The sequence below is a fragment of the Pinus tabuliformis genome, chromosome 9, assembly GCF_031772625.1.
Source record: "Pinus tabuliformis cultivar Carrire ecotype Pingquan chromosome 9, CPIR1, whole genome shotgun sequence".
In the NCBI taxonomy this organism is placed as follows: domain Eukaryota; kingdom Viridiplantae; phylum Streptophyta; class Pinopsida; order Pinales; family Pinaceae; genus Pinus; species Pinus tabuliformis.
This window is the reverse complement of record NC_142307.1, coordinates 1,923,095,126-1,923,113,375: the sequence shown is the minus strand read 5'-3', so window position 1 is coordinate 1,923,113,375 and position 18,250 is coordinate 1,923,095,126. Positions and strand designations below refer to the sequence as shown.

At 36.6% G+C, this 18,250-nt stretch overlaps 2 pseudogenes; one reads left to right on the top strand and one right to left on the bottom strand.

Annotated features, from left to right (window-relative positions):
* Nucleotides 1-2,887, top strand: part of LOC149156633 (putative boron transporter 2) — a 37,701-nt pseudogene extending 34,814 nt beyond the window's left edge.
* An 8,017-nt stretch (nt 2,888-10,904) lies between these two features.
* On the bottom strand, nt 10,905-15,227 carry LOC149156632 (pentatricopeptide repeat-containing protein OTP51, chloroplastic pseudogene; annotated as a pseudogene).
* Nucleotides 15,228-18,250: the final 3,023 nt, after the last annotated feature.

Below are 18,250 nucleotides of genomic sequence, written 5' to 3'. Positions count from 1 at the left end.
GGAAGCCTACAATGCTGGATTAGTGCTTAGTTCAAATAAGCATGACAATGAGAGGCCTTTTGAACATGATTGTGAGGTTATTGTTGATTCAAATATAACAAAAGATATGATTAATGTTTCTAGAGTAGAAGATACATTTGAGTGGAATTGTCCTTAGCTCAATTGTAATCGCAGCGCTATGTCTTTATTTAAATTCAGTGACTGCAAAAAAATATAATGGGTGTGGATGGTTTCTAAGGTTGAAAAGGAGATGTCAATATGGTGTAATAGATGGTTATCATCAAGGGGGATAAGTTAGTGCTGGTGAAATCCCTACTTGAAGCCATCCCTGTGTGCTGAGTGTTTTTTCCTTTATTCCAAACAGGCCCTGGAACAGGTAAGAAGGCTTAGTTTCAGATTCCTATGGGCTGGGGACAAACAAAAAAAAGAATATTCCTCGGGTCTCATGGAAAAAACTGTTGTTCCGAAAGAGCTGTGAGCATGGGACATTTAAAATCTCCATTGCTTGGAAAGAGCCTTGGCTGCTAAATATGTCTAGAGAATTATAGAAGGGAAGGGCTTATTGAGAAAGGTGGTGAGTTGGAAGTACATATAGCCTCTGTTTGCTGAGGATTGTATAAGATCTCCAAATAAATCCTATAATAAATCTTCAGTGATTTGGAAGGTGGTGGTGTTGGCCTTTCCGCTGATTGGAAGACAGTTGGTTTGAACTTTGGAAGGTTGGGGGTGGCAACAACACAAGGCATGGGGATGATCCTTGGCTGCTTATAACCCATAATCCTTCTTTACATTCTCCCTTTGATATAAAATGCATGCTCCCATAGCCCAAACATGATAAGGCACTGATCTTGCCTTTCATCCACCACCTCAAAACATAGAATCCATTTTTTTTTCCTTTTTTGTTTTCATTTCCATGCAATAACAGTACTCATTTTTCCACACAGGAAATGCTTGATGTGCCATTGTTATGAATTTCTAGAGATTTCATTCAGGCAACAATGATTGCAGTGCTTTATTATTTTGATCACAGCGTTGCATCCCAACTTGCCCAACAAAATGAGTTCAACTAAGAAAACCTTCTTCATACCATTATGACTTCTCTTAGGATTTTTGGTATGCAAATTACCTCAGTAAATATATATTATTTAGAACTATGATGTAATTTTTGTCAAGGTTCATGTTTAGGTTCAATTGTCACTGGCTACCCTATTCTGGAAGAGCTTTTGCTCTCCTGAAGACATCTTGATCTAACTCTTCATTCTTTGTTTTCACCTCCATAAAAAATCTCTAGTGGATTCATAAATTTTCCTTTTATTGTGACAGACTATTTTATGTGGTATTGTTGGCATACCTCCTTCAAATGGTGTTATTCCTGAATCTCCAATGCACATGAAAAGCTTAGCTACCCTCAAACATCAAGTACCAATATATTGGAATTATCAATTGCAACTTCTCAGGGAAAAGACACAATTCAGACATTTTATAGACAAGTAACTTACAAGTACTTTTGTTACAGTTGGTGCCTAGCAAGTTAGTGACAACAATCCAGAAAAGTATGCAGAAAAATTCAACCTTAGGGCAATTATATGGAAACATGCAAGAAGCCTATGAGCAAATGCAGAGCCCAATGGTTTATCAGCCTCCAGCTGCCATGGTAATGGTCTTATTTTTGAGTTTGGGTGTTTCATTTTATCTAATTTTCCTCTCCCTTTATTTATTTGTCTTGTCATGTCCCAACCATTTATGCAGGCACTTAAGGAATTGAAAGAGACCACAATTCAGTTGGCCGCAAGTACTGGGAATATGGATGCCCTAGTTGATGAATCAATTTTTAATGTTGACAAGGACGTGGATGACCTGCTTCCTGTTGAGGTGAAAGAACAACAATTGAGTAATTTGTTGCAATCTATGATGGTGGTTGGTTGCCTTGCAGTAATGCCCATCATTAGAAAGATCCCAACTTCTGTGCTTTGGGGTTACTTTGCCTTCATGGCCATAGAGAGTTTTCCAGGAAATCAATTTTGGGAAAGGCTATTGTTTCTTTTCACTACTCCAAGCCGTAGATACAAGTATGAACTTTATTCAAACTATAATGTGATTGAATTTAATGCTTGTAATATAGTTTTCAAAGCTGATCAATGTTGAACTGATGGTTACAGAGAACTTTAGGAGTATCATGCTACATTTCTTGAAACGGTGTCTTTCAAGACAATTGCCACTTTCACCATTTTCCAGACATGTTATTTGCTGGCATGTTTTGGTATCACATGGGTGCCTATAGATGGTGTTCTCTTCCCACTACTAATCATGTTGTAACTTGTTAGTCCCAGCAAGGCAGTATATCCTTCCCAAGTTTTTCAAAGGAGCACATCTTCAAGAATTGGATGCAGCAGAGTATGAAGAAGCCCCTGGAATGCCATGCAATATAACAGTGAGTGCAAGACACATATCAAACAAATTTTAAAAATATTACTCAATTCTATTTCATAAGCCCTGCAGCATGAACAATAATAAATTGAACTGTAATATATATTGATTGTAGGAAGCTGGAATTTAGGGGTTCGGACTAGGAAGCATGGGAACAGGTGCAAATGATGGCGAAGTTTTGGATGAGATGATTACATGAAGTTGCGGTGAGGTCAAACACACATATAGTCCACGGATAACTAGCTCGAGTGATTGTACACCAATTCATGGATCCGAGTCTGCATTAAGTCCCCAAGTTGTAGAAGCTAAACAAATATATAGCTCCCGTATAAGTGAGATTAGACAGACACATAGCCCTCACAGAGGGCAAAAGCATCCGAGAATTCCCCTGGTTAGTCAAGGAAAAAATATGAGTCCAAGTGCATTTGGTTTGAGGCCACACAAACCAACTTCCAATTAGGTGTTTGGAGTCTAAATCCTCGGTTAGTAATCTTTCCCTTGAGTGAGCATATCTTATGTTTAATAGTACATATTTTGTTGGCTTATCATTATTTAATCATTGTGCCATAAATCGCTCGGTTGTATTTGGTGTGTCTTCACAAAGAACCTCTATCCATCTCAGAGGACAGGGTAGACCATATAGTGCGTGTAAAAAAATGTAATGGAAGTCAAGCTTGAAGGATTTCTGTTTTCTTGAAGCATGAAATCTATTATGTCAGTATTGTGCCCGGGCATGCCAAATAAGCATGGTGGTATTAAAGGGTCCTGTGAGTGGTTTGAGCTTCATAGAAAGTCATCCTTATTCTACCAGTTGGATCATAACCACAAAGTTTGCAACCTTTAATGTTTCATTGAAATAAAAAATGTGGAAATTAAACTTGACAAATGAAAAGGAAATGGTAAGGCTTACAATATTAGAACTTCTGTAAATGTTTAGCCATTACCTTTAAAAACTAACCAAGGGAAATGTGAAAAAAATAGTGATATTGCCACCATGTGGCTCTTATCATATATGGTTTTATACTTCTTTAAAAAATTCTCTAAGAGTTCACAATGCTAAAATTCACTAGGACTTTACAAAGTTTTATTATTTAGTGAAAGACTTGCCAAGTTCTTACAAGATTTTATAATTGAGTAAAATATTCGCCATGCCTGGTGAGAGATTCGCCAGAAAATTATATATACATATTATATTATTGATAAAATAGCCTTCCATTTTTCCTATATACCATGGAGATTCGCCCAATTATTATATTTATAAATTTGGGGGGGGGGGGTTCTTAAAATTTTCCCTGCAGTCCATTAGTATGCTGACAAATAGTTGGAAAATTTAAAAATTGTAGAAGATTTTGGACAATATAAGATCTACTAAATTAATATGTTTTTTGCAATTTTTTCTTAATCACAAATTGTTTCACATCCAATATAGTTGTCACCTAGCTAGGATTACTAAGACCATTTTACTTCTTACTCATCGAGCTAGCATTTCCAACTTAGTCGTAACTGGTCTCCTTACCTATGTAGAGTTGTGAAGATTGGTGGTTTACTTCAGTTACTAGGGTGACTGCAAGACTATGCACCTAAGTCTCAATTGATTGTTGGCATCAAGATGATTGAGCTCGTGTTCTTTTAATCCATCTACACATACTGATTAATTTGTTTGAGATGTAATGATAAGTTTTGAGTCATGATGTGGGTTTTGTTATATTCATTTTAATTGACTCCAAGATCTCATATGTCATACATACCCCTTGTGGGCTCGAATTTTAATGATCTCTAGATAACTCTAGGCCATGATCAAGTATCTTAACCACTATCATATTAACAAAGGACTCCTCATTGGTTTCTATTTATGGGAACTAGATAGTTTGACATAACCTTTTAAAGGAGTTATTTCTTATTTGTTTTCACATTAACATTTCACTTTTACACTATTGAAAAACCAATTTGGGACATAGGTTTAGAAAATTAAAACTTGCTACCTCAATTTAAAGGAAATTAGAATAAATGGTGTGTGTTCTCTTGTGTATAGTTCTATAGAAGCAGTCATCTAGGAATTTTAGTATTCATAATATAAGTTAAATTCCCAACATAGCTTTATAATCAACCATATCCCTTTGAAAACATCCTAGAGACTAAAGGTTGACAATGTAATCCTTGATAAATTTAGGTTCTTTGAGAATTCGAGAAGCCAAAATATTGAAAGGTTCTTCATAGTTGCATCAGTTTATAATGGCTCCTCGAAGTGGGTTGTATAATAATATTTTTGTATATGCCAATGCATAGGAAAGGGAAAATCTCTCTTATACACGAGGTTAATTGAAAAATAACATGTGAGAATTCATCTATGAAATTGGTGTTCCTGTATAGAAAAATTTTAAATTCATGGGTGTTGTAGGCAATAATAAATGTGGGTTTTCATCCCCATGAACATGCAACAAAAATCACTTGGTGGGATCTTGGGTATTGGACGTAAGTGTTTGATGAAATTTCGATGCATGTGTTTATCACCTTGAAAACTATTGTTTCATGTTATGTGCTTAATGGGAATGGTGAAGCACATTTGGAGCTTTTTTTCTAAGGACAAACTCTAGGAGGAAGACAAATCACAATTGAAATTTGGTGAAATGGAGATCAAATAAATTTGTTGCATATAGGGAACTTGTGTGTTTGAAATTTGACACATAATATGAATATCAATTAGAGAGATTCTGAAAACAATTCTATGAGATGGTGACTTGTGGATGTCATGGGACTCTTTAAAAGACCCTATCATGTTGGACACGTATAGGGATATAGGGCAAAAAGTCTATAATTATTTCTTTAACTCGCTTTTAAAACCCTAGCTCTTGGTAATGGTTTAATATCATCATTTTTTTTTTCATATAGCTATGCCATCATTTCCTTTTGCACAAACAGTTGATTTCTTGCATTGTACATTTTTTTAGATGCAAGAGTGTTACTGCTTATTAATTATTGGGAAAGATTATCTCCAAGGTGCAGTCTATTAGATAATGATTCCACTAATAAAAAGTTTGATTCAAACATATATAATGAACTAAATCCACTAATAAAAGAAGACAATATTTTTCAGATGGACTATTTATTTTTGTCTTCTTCCATTCAAACAAATACAATTTGGTATTTACTGTTAGAGACAGATCTAGAGGATTTTTTGTTCTATATACAAAGATATGATTGTATCTCTCTGAAGTTCTATTAGGAACTACCCATAAGGTAAAATTTGGTAACAATTGATTGAGCCTGAGTCAATGCCAGAAGTTGAGAAGAACCCCTGCAATGATTCATGTACAAGGATCATTTTTGTAACATTAAGTCAGCAATGGTGTAAACATAATATAAATATCAATTCACTTCAAAGATATGATGCAAAGTTTTTTCAAGGGCTTTATGGAGGGTGAAGGTTTATTTTTGTTCTCACTTTATGAAGCTTGGGTGTACTGCAATTAATGATATTATTACAAGTTAATTGTTTCAAACTAATTGATTGTGAGGACAATTTGTTTGTCATTGAATTGGTTTTATTGGCTACATTATGTGATAAGAGAGGTGGTGTATATAAAGCATGGTTAAATATAGTGGAACCTTGAAATGTTGGAAACATGTTCAACAGACTAGTCATTAGAGGTTGGGGGCTGCTTAATGTTAAAAATAAGTTGTTCACTAAAGCTCATTTCATGTGGTTGCAAACTACATCTGGAGTTTTATGATGGCTATCAAAAAGTTACTAGTGTGCTTAGAGGACTTTCTTTTCCTAGTTGTATGTTTGGGAAAGTAAAATATAGGATTGCAAAGTGCTAGAGCTTGGGGTGTTGTGTGAACCATTCATGCAATTTGAATAGTGAGTTACAACAACTAATCCCCTCATTAATTATAACTTGGTGTATTGGACCACAAAACCATCAAATGGAATAGAGTGGAAAATGAATGGAACCAATATGCCTTGAAAAGCACCTTGATCTATAATTTTTCCCTCAGGGAAGGCACCATCATAATATTCTCCAATATTAATATGAATCCAAGTTTTTATTTATAAAAACATGCCACCTGAAAAATGAGAATGCCTAGTGGGTGCAGTGGTAACAACCTTACCTCAGGGTTGCACGAAAATGCCAAAAACTGAACAGTTCATCTTAGACACCAATTTTACTGGTTTCTAAAGAATATAATCCTCAGTAGCAGGAGATATTTTAGGCATTTCCCAATCACTATACGTAGACAAGAGAACTCCCATTTGCAGTACAATTACACCAAAGAAATCATTTCCAAGAAAATATGTGAATGATTGCTCTTCATAGCTAAAGGACACATTGTATTGAAGTCATTCATTTCTTGCTATTTTGTCATCTATTTATGTTGTTTCACATTAATGATATTCCTCTACCCTAATATGCATGCATTATGGTACCCATTTTCAATGATTATGAAACCATAGAAATTTGAGTTCAAATTCTTAGTAGAATTTTATTAATAAAGGGAAAACATATGTAAATAATAATAATTAGGCTCGATAGTTAAATAAATCAAATTTTATGATATTCAACACAATAGAACAAAGTATAATAGTATGAAAAACTTTTAGAATGATATATATACATCCTTTAAGACATACTCTATCCATATTACTCTTGGCCTCTAGGAAGCAATATAGGGTTCATGCCAAGCTTGTGACTAATGCATTCTAGTTCACCTCCTTTTGCAAGCAACGTGACTTCCACATATGCATAGGATACCTTTCCCAATTGAAGCTAACAATATATTGGAGGAATGACAACCTTTGAAGAAAACATTGAAATGGTTGTTTGTGTCTACATATATAAAGGATAAAAACGGTGACACTATAGACCTAGAGGTTGGGTTTAATATAAAACCACTACAAGGGATACTAGCATCTGTTTCTGAGCATTTCTCTAAATCTGTGGGATCAACATTTGAAATTTCACTAATCATTAAGTCTTTTCTCAACCTTAATCCTAAGAATCTATGTATGGAAAAGATCATAAGATTCGATTACATGTTGAATTTTTGTCTTGATGATTGCAAGAGGTAGGTGCTACCAATTTTGTGGCATTCAAGGAATTTCATTTTCATACAATATAATATATATATATATATATATATAAATTAAATAAATAAAAAATTAGTACCTAGTGAAATGACAGTTTCGAAGTTTCAAATATCCATTATTGACATACTGGATGCCCTTTTCATGATCTTGGCTAGTGAAATATGTGTTCTTATAATAGACTTAGATTGGAGTAATGTCTTCAACATGAAGGAAATTGGTTTTAAATTCTTGAAGACAAGGACAAAAGTTAGAACTATCTACAGAAGTAATAGCCTTGGTATGTAGGTGTTACTTGGGAAAGATGTTATTTGTCAAAAATTATTTCAAGAATCTTCCAACTATGTAAAAACAGTGAATACATAGTCTCCACAACCATTAGATTGGAAATTTTCCACTGTATGTTATATAGTTAATGCAATAGCTATTGAAACATCATGGATTGATGAGGTGTGGATGAAAATTTTCAAAAGAAATGATGTGCCCAAGAGAGAAAGATCTAATCCCCCATTGGTTGATACATGCCTATCACTCACATTCCCTGAAACATAGTTACCAAAATAAAATGTAGTTAGCCACCTCTTGAGTGGGTTTCATAGCCTCTAGAAGATTATCCTCTAGCACGAATCCTTAATCCTGTTTGTCTGAGTCCACGTCCATTTCCTCAGGATCCAATTTCTTTGCTTTGGGACTCTTGGGAGCATGGGGTCCAGGAAAATCAAGGCTGTGGAAAATTTTAGGGGCTAATATTCGCAGGTAGGCTAATTTTCCATGATTTTTACAAAAAAATATTCACCAATTTCCATCTTTTATAAAAATTATTCGCCTTGATTTTACAATATAAAATTATTTTACCTTAATAATCCCCAACATTATATAGAAAGTATTTATAAAATCATTATAAATTTGAATAGTTTTACAAATACATCAATAAACATTTTATAGTTTTCACATTAGGGACTAGTGAGATTCGCTAATGTTTTTAAACTTCAAGATAATTTTCCATCCTTAAAATTTCCCCTATCCAAGGTCCTTTTTGGGATGCCCTCGGCTTCATATTCCTCCATGCGTAATGCCCCACTTAAATCTTATCCTACAAATTTTGTTAATATTTACATTATCTGAAAATATTGAGAAATATTGGTCTAATATAAATTTATGATTTCCATTCTTCAAATTCCCCGCTCACCTTCTCAAATTGAATATTATGTAGGATATGGTCTCCTTCCATTATTTCAAAATATATGTATTCATTTCACATTCCCCAATGTACCCTCACATTTACTTGGGAGAAGACATAGTCCTCTCCATCTTATCATCAATATATATTTATTCATTTCACATTCCCCAATGTACCCTCACATTTACTAAGGAGAAGACATGGTCCTCTCCATGTAATTACACTTCACATTCCCAAATGTACTTTTCAGATTTACTTGGGAGAAGACATGATCCTTTCCCATTAAATTCTCAATTTTATATTCATGTCACAATTCCAAATGTACTCCTAGCTTACTTGGGAGAAGAGAAGTCAACTAAGGATGGATGAGAAGTTAATGACATTAATGAGAGGTGGTTGAGGAAAGAGGGTATAAAAAGGGAAGGGGGAAGGAAGAAAAGGGGGGTTGGAGTCTTGCTTAGGATTGTGGGGGTTGGTTGTGATTGTTTGGCCTTGTTATGATTTTGGGAGACCTTGGAAACCTGTGGAGGTTTCTTGGGTTTGAGAGGAGGAAAGTATCATTATCTAGTTTTGCACATTCTTCTTGAGGACACACTATATTTGGTTGGACTTGGGCACGGAGGGCTAGGGAACCTGTGGAGGTTTCCTGGGCTAGGAATTTATTTCCTAGTTGGCTGGGAGGTAAATCCGGTTGGGTCGGTGAGAAGGAGCATTCAGCAGGAGCTATAAGACAAAGGTATCATCATCAACCGCCGGAACAGGTATTTTCCATGGACCACTCTTGTTAAGTTGATATCAATGGAATGCTCACCTTAAATTATGTTACTTATGATAAAGTGATAAGATGTTGAATGTTTAAATCTATGTAAGAAGGTCAGCAAGTTCTTTTTTTTTTTACTTTTAGAACAGTAGGAAAATAGATCTGTTAGTGTATTATAGATTGAGACTCTAATAATAGGAATCAGGCCCCTACACATGGTATCAGAGCCTTGGTTCAAAATCTGGACCCAAAGCCCACTAAAACCCAAATGCCGCTAGAAGGAGGACTTGAACCTCCGACCTTATAGCTGTTAAGCCGTTGTGGTTAACAACCCTTTACCCATGAGAGCATCTAAATTTTGGTGCGCTGCAACCCAATTTCCAAGATGTCGATTTAATGAAATGAAGGGATATATAGTGTTTCTGAACTTGTTTATGTAATGAAAATAATGGCTATATAATGCTGTCTGAGCTCGTTTCATGCAAGGAAGAAAATCTAGCTGGTTTTAAGTTATCAATAAGATCTAAGCTATCCTCGGTGTTACTATTGATTTGTGATGCTGCCAAATAGTTGTGCTCTCTGAGAAGGCAAATTATTGTAACTATGTATTACCTGGTTATAAATGTGACAGTATGTGAGAAACATTATTAGGCAGCGAGTTTTAATGGGATTCTACATTTTGAATCATACAATATATATTTCATTGATTCTCCCATTTCATCTGCTGATACGTTGCCATATGCTCCTCAGTTGAGTGGATCCCTTCCATTATGGTCGTTGTTACAGTCTATAGAAAGTAAATTTGAATGGTATCATAGCTCGCAATTGGGTTCTCGGTCTGCCGGCAGCTTAAAAGACTTGTGTCATTTTCATTGATTCTCCCATTTCATCTGCTGATACGTTGCCATATGCTCCTCAGTTGAGTGGATCCCTTCCATTATGGTCATTGTTACAGTCTATAGAAAGTAAATTTGAATGGTATCATAGCTCGCAATTGGGTTCTCGGTCTGCCGGCAGCTTAAAAGACTTGTGTCATTGCAATTACATGAGGCTACGACTTCAAACAAAATACAAGACTAAAAAAAAAAAATACAGAACATAACGCTGATGACGTCCCAATCCCAATTGCAATATCTACCCAGCACCAATGGGAGCGCGATGCCTGTTTGTGTTGTCGTTTTTAAGACCATACAACAGAATCAAATTAGGCTTACAAATAAATTAAGTGCCCTTCAATCTTCTATATCCAGCACACTCAGATCATCTACTCGTGTCACACATCCATCATTGAATCCCATCATTCTTAATTGATCATGAACTGGAAGAAATGACATGCTCTTTCATGTCAGAATGTTCGATTCTCATCACTGTAGAGAGTATTCTCATGTCCTTGCAGCAAATGCAATCTGCATGCTAAGTTGTGTAGCCAAAAAGGTTCATTCTCTCTGTGCTTACTGTGTTAAAATTTCCGACTCTGTTTCAGTCTCTTTAATCCCTTCCTGAGAGTCAGAATCACTCATGGACTCAGAACTCCCCCCATTAAACTCGTCCTCTGAATAAAAATCAGTGTCTTCATTTCCTGCTCCATTTTCAATAACTCTAGCTGTAGGTTTCAAAAACTCTTTCAATGGATCCAATATGTAAGGCTCCATCAACTCCCAAACCCAGATTGCATCCTTACCTTGACATCGTATCTGAAACTGCTTTCCCTTCCTTTTTATGACACAAATTATTGACTTCATTCTCAAGGCTTTCCCAACACATTCAACATCTTCAACTTTATAGTTTTGTGCATAAAATATAACATCTCCAGTTGCTCTTACGTCCACCATACATATACCAGTATGCTAGAACACCGGGGAGATAGCCACCGATGTATAAGCCGTGGCATTACCATCTGTCCCCCTGGTCTAAATTGATTTGCATAAAATCGAAAACTACCATGACTCACAGTAGAAAAATGAGGCGGTATGTCTTCAGCTTGAATTTTCAATCGATCAACTAGTTTCAGCCATTCATAAAATGTGTCGTATATGTGTGCTTTCAATACATCCTGTACCTCAAATTTTTCATTGAACTCAAAATGAACTTCAAAAGTCTTGTTCTCATCGTACGATTCTACCTTAGCACCAGACAAAAATATAGCAATTAAAATTTCACGCTGCTCTGCAACAAGTTTCAAGCTGAGACGCTTATTAACATTTTTTTTTTCGCCCAAATTGAGCAACGGTTTTATTTGTAGCATCAATGTAGGCTCAACGTCATATTTCTTATGACACATTTCATCATACAATTGTTTGATCCTTTCTTCTTGACTAGCATTGAGATATCCCTCTAGCATTATGTTGCACATCTTGATTTAATACCAATTGCACCATCCCTTTGCAACTCTGCAAAAACCCCCTCAGCCCTCTCCAGCGTGCCACATTTAATCAAGGATTCAAGGTATATTTCATAAGCTGCCCGATTAGGTCGACACTTTGCCATACATCAAGAAAATGTGGATTCTACTTGAGGTGTGAGGACAACGAGAAGAAGCGATGAAGTTCAGGCAGTCTGTGTTCCAGAACCGATGTTGTCGCTTGATACACTGTTACTGGAAATTACAAACACTAAACAAAACCAGAAACAGGGTCAGTATAGGAAACATAACTTCTTAGGCTTTGCGATAAGAAATGTTTTAGAGTTTTGGGGATTTTCTAATAAATAAGCAAAAATAATCCCAAATTTAAACTTAATTCATCATTCAATTTTTTTTTATTTATTTTTAATAATTATTGAAATTTATACAAGTACATATCAGTGACCATGCAAAACTTGGCATCTAAAAAATAAAAATTAGCGAAGACAATCAATTTGGAAAATTGATAAAATGGAGAAATAATTGGTTAAATTTCTTTTTAGACATATAAACTCAAATCTAAAAAGCTCTAAAAACTTTGCAACCTAATAAACTTAGAAAAAAATTAGAGAAATGGGGAGAAATCAGAGACTTTCGCAATACTGATACATACACAAAAGTATTAGACCATGTAATATTTGTTTCCTAAGACTTAGGTCCTAAGAGGTAATTAACGTAATTTATAATGTTAGAGAAATATTACCTGTTTTAGAAACATTGTTATAAGTGTTGCCCTTGCACTTTTACATTCTCCTTTGAGTTTTTGGATGTACTTTTCAGTCTCATACACCTATTTTTGTGATCTTTTGTCCAACAGTAATAAAATTATCTTATTTATCTTATCTTGCCCTGTGTACCAGTGTACGTGTGTGAGATATACCTGGAAAAAAAAAAATAAAATTGAAAAGCACCAATTTTTGGAATTTCTTTATCACACTGAATGAAATATACATTATTGATAATTTGAGTACAACTTACCTAACTTCACCTATATATTACATATTTCTGAAAGTGTCGTTAGAGCAACAAAGAAACCCCTCGCTGTGCAGACATCGAAGAATCATAAGGCAAAGTTTGACACGAAAGTCTAGAGTTAATGGGTTGCATGAAAAGGCACCATCAAAATATAAGGAGAGAATAAGACAATCCTCTGTATATGGAAGGAATATGATTTCAGGCATGGCAAATATTTTCTGAAGTTTATAACAAATGTTAAAGTATTAAAAGTAAAAAGCAAAGGTATATAAAGGGTGGAAATAAAGCCGACAACCAAGATAACTTTAGAAAACAAAAGGAAACATATAATGTGGCATGTATATGAATTAATCCTCGAAAAAGTAGATGTGGGAATTAAACTAAAACAGACAATTCCATTATTTGTCGACTTGAAGGATTTAGCAACACAAGATATTTGACTATCGACGTCAGCAAAGCAACACTCGTTTAGGTGGCAACAGAAAAAGATTTCTTCAATAGCTCAGAGATAAAACAACAATGACATACAACAATAATACAACAAAAGGATGTTATCAAACCAAATACTCTATTCAACAATATCTCCCTATATGATGAGAAGGATTTTACCAGCCAACATTTTAAGTTGCAAATGCATTTAGGGTTCGTTCAGAATTATCCATTTTTTTTCTTACTTATGTTTTATGTTTTATCCATTTTCCATCCGCTTCTTGAGAAATGAATGTTTGTGCAAAAATCAGAAATAAACAGTGAGAATGACATTTTTGGAGCCACTTTTGTTTATAATGGGTATTTTTTTTCGTAGAATTCACTCCTTAGGCACTGTTGCTGATAAGATGGTTGGTCACCATGTTATTCTTATGTATCTACAACCCTTATATATTTATCCTGTAATATGTAATTCATACAATAATCCCCTTATATTTATAAGGGTCATAATTTAAAATTGAAAGACTGAGTCTTTAAGTAGGTGGGAACATACTCTCCTTTAGTGGATATTAGGTTCCAAGGGGTAGGCAATGTTATACACCTACACTCTCAAATTCTTGTCATGTAATATGTAATTGATATAATGGCTTCTTATGTAAGGTTAAAACTTAATATTGTAATACATAGTGATTAAGTAGGTGAGATAGACTCTTCTTAGCCCATATTAGTTTCAATGTATTAGGTGGTAATGACATTTTTGGAGTCTTTTTTTGTTTAGAATGAGTCCTTTTAATAGAATTCACCCTTAGGCATTGTTGTAACAAGGTTGGTAACTAATGTATTTACAACCTTTATAATATTTAAAATATAATATGTAATTTATACATTAACTCTTGGATCATTATTTAATATTGAAAGACGTGATTATTAAGTAGGTGGGGACATACTCTCCTTTAGTGAATATTAGGTTCAAAGAGAAAGGCAGTGCTATACACCTACGATTTTATAATGTTCAAAATTTCGGTTTCCCTTATGATGGGTCAATAAGTCTTAGATATCGTGCAGATTTTGAACAAAGCAAAATGGTGAGGACGCAAAGGAACCAAGGGCCTGGGGAGTCTTCACAAGGACCTCCTTCAAATAACCCATTACCTTCACCAGAATTGACTCTCATCCTGCATTCCTTGGAAGCAATTAATGAAACCGTAAGAGGATGCCAAACAAATGAAATGGAAGGGGAACACCCTTCATCAGGGTTAGGGAACCCTGAGGGATCTAGAGATTATGATAGAAGACCTCCAGTTGAGGACATTACTAGAGAGCTCCAGAAGATTAAACTCCCAGAATTTGTAGGAGGTCGTGCCAGTGAGCGTACAGAAGCCTGGTTAGAGGGGATGGGAAGGTGTTTCGCCCTAAGGGATTACAATTCCAATTCCAAAGCCAAAATAGCAATATTCCAACTCAAAGATAGTGCTCTGAATTGGTGGGGTAACTTGGAGCGTCAACTACACCTCACTCCAGACACAGTTACTTGGGAATTGTTTGAGGAGAGGTTTAGGAAGAAGTACCTACCAGCATATTATGAAGAACAACAGGTAGGAGCCTTCCATGCCCTGATACAGGGAGGTCGTACTGTAGAAGAATATGAAATTCAATTTATGGAATTGGTCAAGTATGTTTCCTACATGGATACTGATCAACGCCAAGCGGATCGTTTTATGTATGGATTGAGACCTAAGATTAGGGCAATGGTATGGATGTGGAAACCATCCTCAGTTGCAAAAGCTGTAGAATAGGCTCGTTATGTCGAAGAACACCTAGATTTAAAGGGTGAAGGCAGAGCCATCTTTCCACGTCAAACAGGGTTTATGGGGAAGGCCCCTCGTACCTTCCCAAAGGGGGGAAGTTGGAGGCCACCACCATATGGAAACAGGGTTATACCTAGAACACCAACAGTAGGAATTTCCATGGTTTCTAGTGCAGCTTCACCCACAGTTTCAAGGGCGCGTACAAATCAAAGTGATAGGCGAGGAACAACAAGTGGGGGTAGGGGTTCCAGGGGAAGAAACTCTTTCCAAAGAACTCCACATCATTCGGTTCAAGGTCCACCACGCATCACTTGTTGGGGATGCGGAGGACCTCATTACCAGCGGGACTGCCCAGAGTTTCAAACCAGTAACAACAGAAGAGAGGGAAAAGATCCAATGGGGAAAGCAGGTAGCCACCACCGAATCTATGCCGCAGTTGACAATCAGCAAGTTGAACACCAGTTTGCTGTAGTAGAAACCTCAGGTATGATAAACAAAGTAAAAGTTAAAATTTTGTTTGACTCTAGTGCTACAGATAGTTTCATTTCACCAGTTGCATTAGAAAAATGTGGGTTGGCAACCTATGAGCACGATGACTTTAAACAAGTCGAGATGGCTTCTGGAATAAAACAAGCAGTAGGGCCTAGTGTTGACCAATGTCAGGTAAACCTCGGGGTGTGTATGACTAAGTTAAAGGCATACGTCACAGAATTGGGAACGTATGATGTAATTGTTGGAATGGACTGGCTAGAAGCTCATCGAGCTTTGGTAGACTGTTTCAAGAAGAAGGTGATCTGTTTAGATGATGAAGGTAGGCCAATTGAGATTTGTGGAATCAAGAGGGGAGTGTCCCTACGATTCATATCCATGATGAAGGTAAAACGTTGTCTCAGACAAGGTTGCAAACTGTATTTGGTCAAGACTGTAAGTGACCAGAAAGGACCTTCCCTGGATCAACATCCAGTTTTGGCTGAATTCAAGGATGTTTTTCCAGAGGAATTGCCTGGATTACCTCCTATAAGAGAGATTGATTTCACCATTGATCTGAAACCAAGTGCAGAACCAATATCTAAGACACCCTATAGGATGACAACTCCAGAGCTTTGTGAGTTGCAGATGCAGTTAAAGGAGCTCTTAGACTTGGGATTGATCAGACCTAGTATTTCCCCTTGGGGTGCACCAGTAATTTTTGTCAAGAAGAAGGATGGTTCCCTGCGCCTATGCATAGATTATAGAGACTTAAACAGAGCCACGATAAAGAATAGGTACCCAATACCTCGAATAGATTACTTATTTGATCAAATGAAGGGGGTAGCGGTCTTCTCAAAAATCGATCTACGATCTGGGTACCACCAATTGAGGATAAAGGAGGAAGACATCTCAAAAACTGCATTTCGAACTCGATTTGGGCACTATGAGTTCATAGTTGTTCCATTCGGTTTAACTAATGCACCAACAGTATTCATGAGCCTCATGAATGGTGTGTTCAGGAAGTATTTGGACCAATTCGTGCAAGTCTTCCTTGATGACATTCTTATATATTCCAAGAATGAAAAGGAGCATGAAAAGCACCTAAGGGTAGTATTGACTTGTTTAAGGGAAAATCAATTGTATGGGAAATTGTCAAAGTTTTCCTTCTTTCAGAAGAAAGTCCATTACCTTGGGCACATCATTTCAGGAGAAGGGATTTCAGTTGACCCGGAAAAGGTGAAGGCCATAATGGATTGGCCAGTACCAAAAAATGCCCATGAGGTACGTAGTTTTATGGGGCTAGCTGGGTATTATCGCAGGTTTGTGGAAGGGTTTTCAAGGATTACAAAACCCATCACCACATTATAGCGAAAGGGGGTTAGGTATGAATGGACAAATGAATGTGGCACTGCATTCACAGAGCTGAAGAGGTTACTAACTAGTGCACCGATCCTTCAAGTACCAGACATGAGAAAAGACTTCACTGTCTGCACCGATGCTTCGACGTAGGGATTGGGTGCAGTATTGATGCAAGAAGGCGGAGTAATAGCTTACGCTTCTAGAAAATTGAAGAAGCATGAAGAGTTATATGCTACCCACGACTTAGAATTGGCAGCAGTGATGTTAGCCTTGAAGCTATGGAGACACTACCTCATTGGGAGAAGATTTGAGTTAAGAACAGATCATCAAAGCCTAAAGCATCTCTTCACTCAAAGGGATTTGAACGCCAGACAAAGGCGATGGAGCAAATTCATGAGTGAGTATGATTTTGAAATCTCATACATCAAGGGAAAGGAGAATGTAGTGGCGGATGCACTAAGCAGGAGGCCACGAACTTTCTCCCTAGTAGCCTTAAAGGTAAATTTAAGGGAGCGGATATTGGAGAAACTCTTTGAAGATAGTTGGTATTTAAAAGTCATCTCAGCTATCCAAAATGGGAAACAGATAGAACCAAAGTTTGAAGGATATGTCCTTGAACCAGATGGGCTATTGAGATTCCAAGGGAGAATGTACATACCTAAGGAAGGGGGTATAAGAGAAACCATCCTCGAAGAGTCTCATAGAGCACTCTATTGTGCACATTGTAGGGTAAAGAAGATGTACGCAGACGCAAGGAAACTCTTCTTTTGGGCAGGCATGAAGCATGACATAGTCCAGTTTGTCGCCAAATGTCTTGAATGTCAGCGAGTGAAGGCTGATCATCGCCATCCAGCAGGACTCCTACAACCTCATGACATCCCTACATCTAAATGGGAAGTAATTTCCATGGATTTTGTGGTGGGTTTGCCACTCACTTCCCAGAGGCACAATGCTATATTGGTTATAGTTGATAAATTGACCAAAAGTTCCCATTTCATCCCAGTAAGGGACACTTACGATGTTACAGATGTGGCGCGAGTGTTTGTCAATGAAGTTATCCGACTGCACGGATTTCCCACAAAGATCATTTCTGATAGAGACTCCCGATTTACATCTAGGTTTTGTACAAGTTTGCAGTCAGCACTGGGAACTCAGTTAAACCTAAGCACTGCATATCATCCAGAAATAGATGGGCAGTCCGAAAGAGTAAATCAGGTTTTGGAGGACATGCTTAGGATGTACGTCATGGATAATCAGACTCAGTGGGAAAGGTACTTACCATTGGTAGAGTTTGCCTATAATAACAGTTATCACAGTTCAATCGGGATGCCTCCTTATCAAGCTCTATATGGAA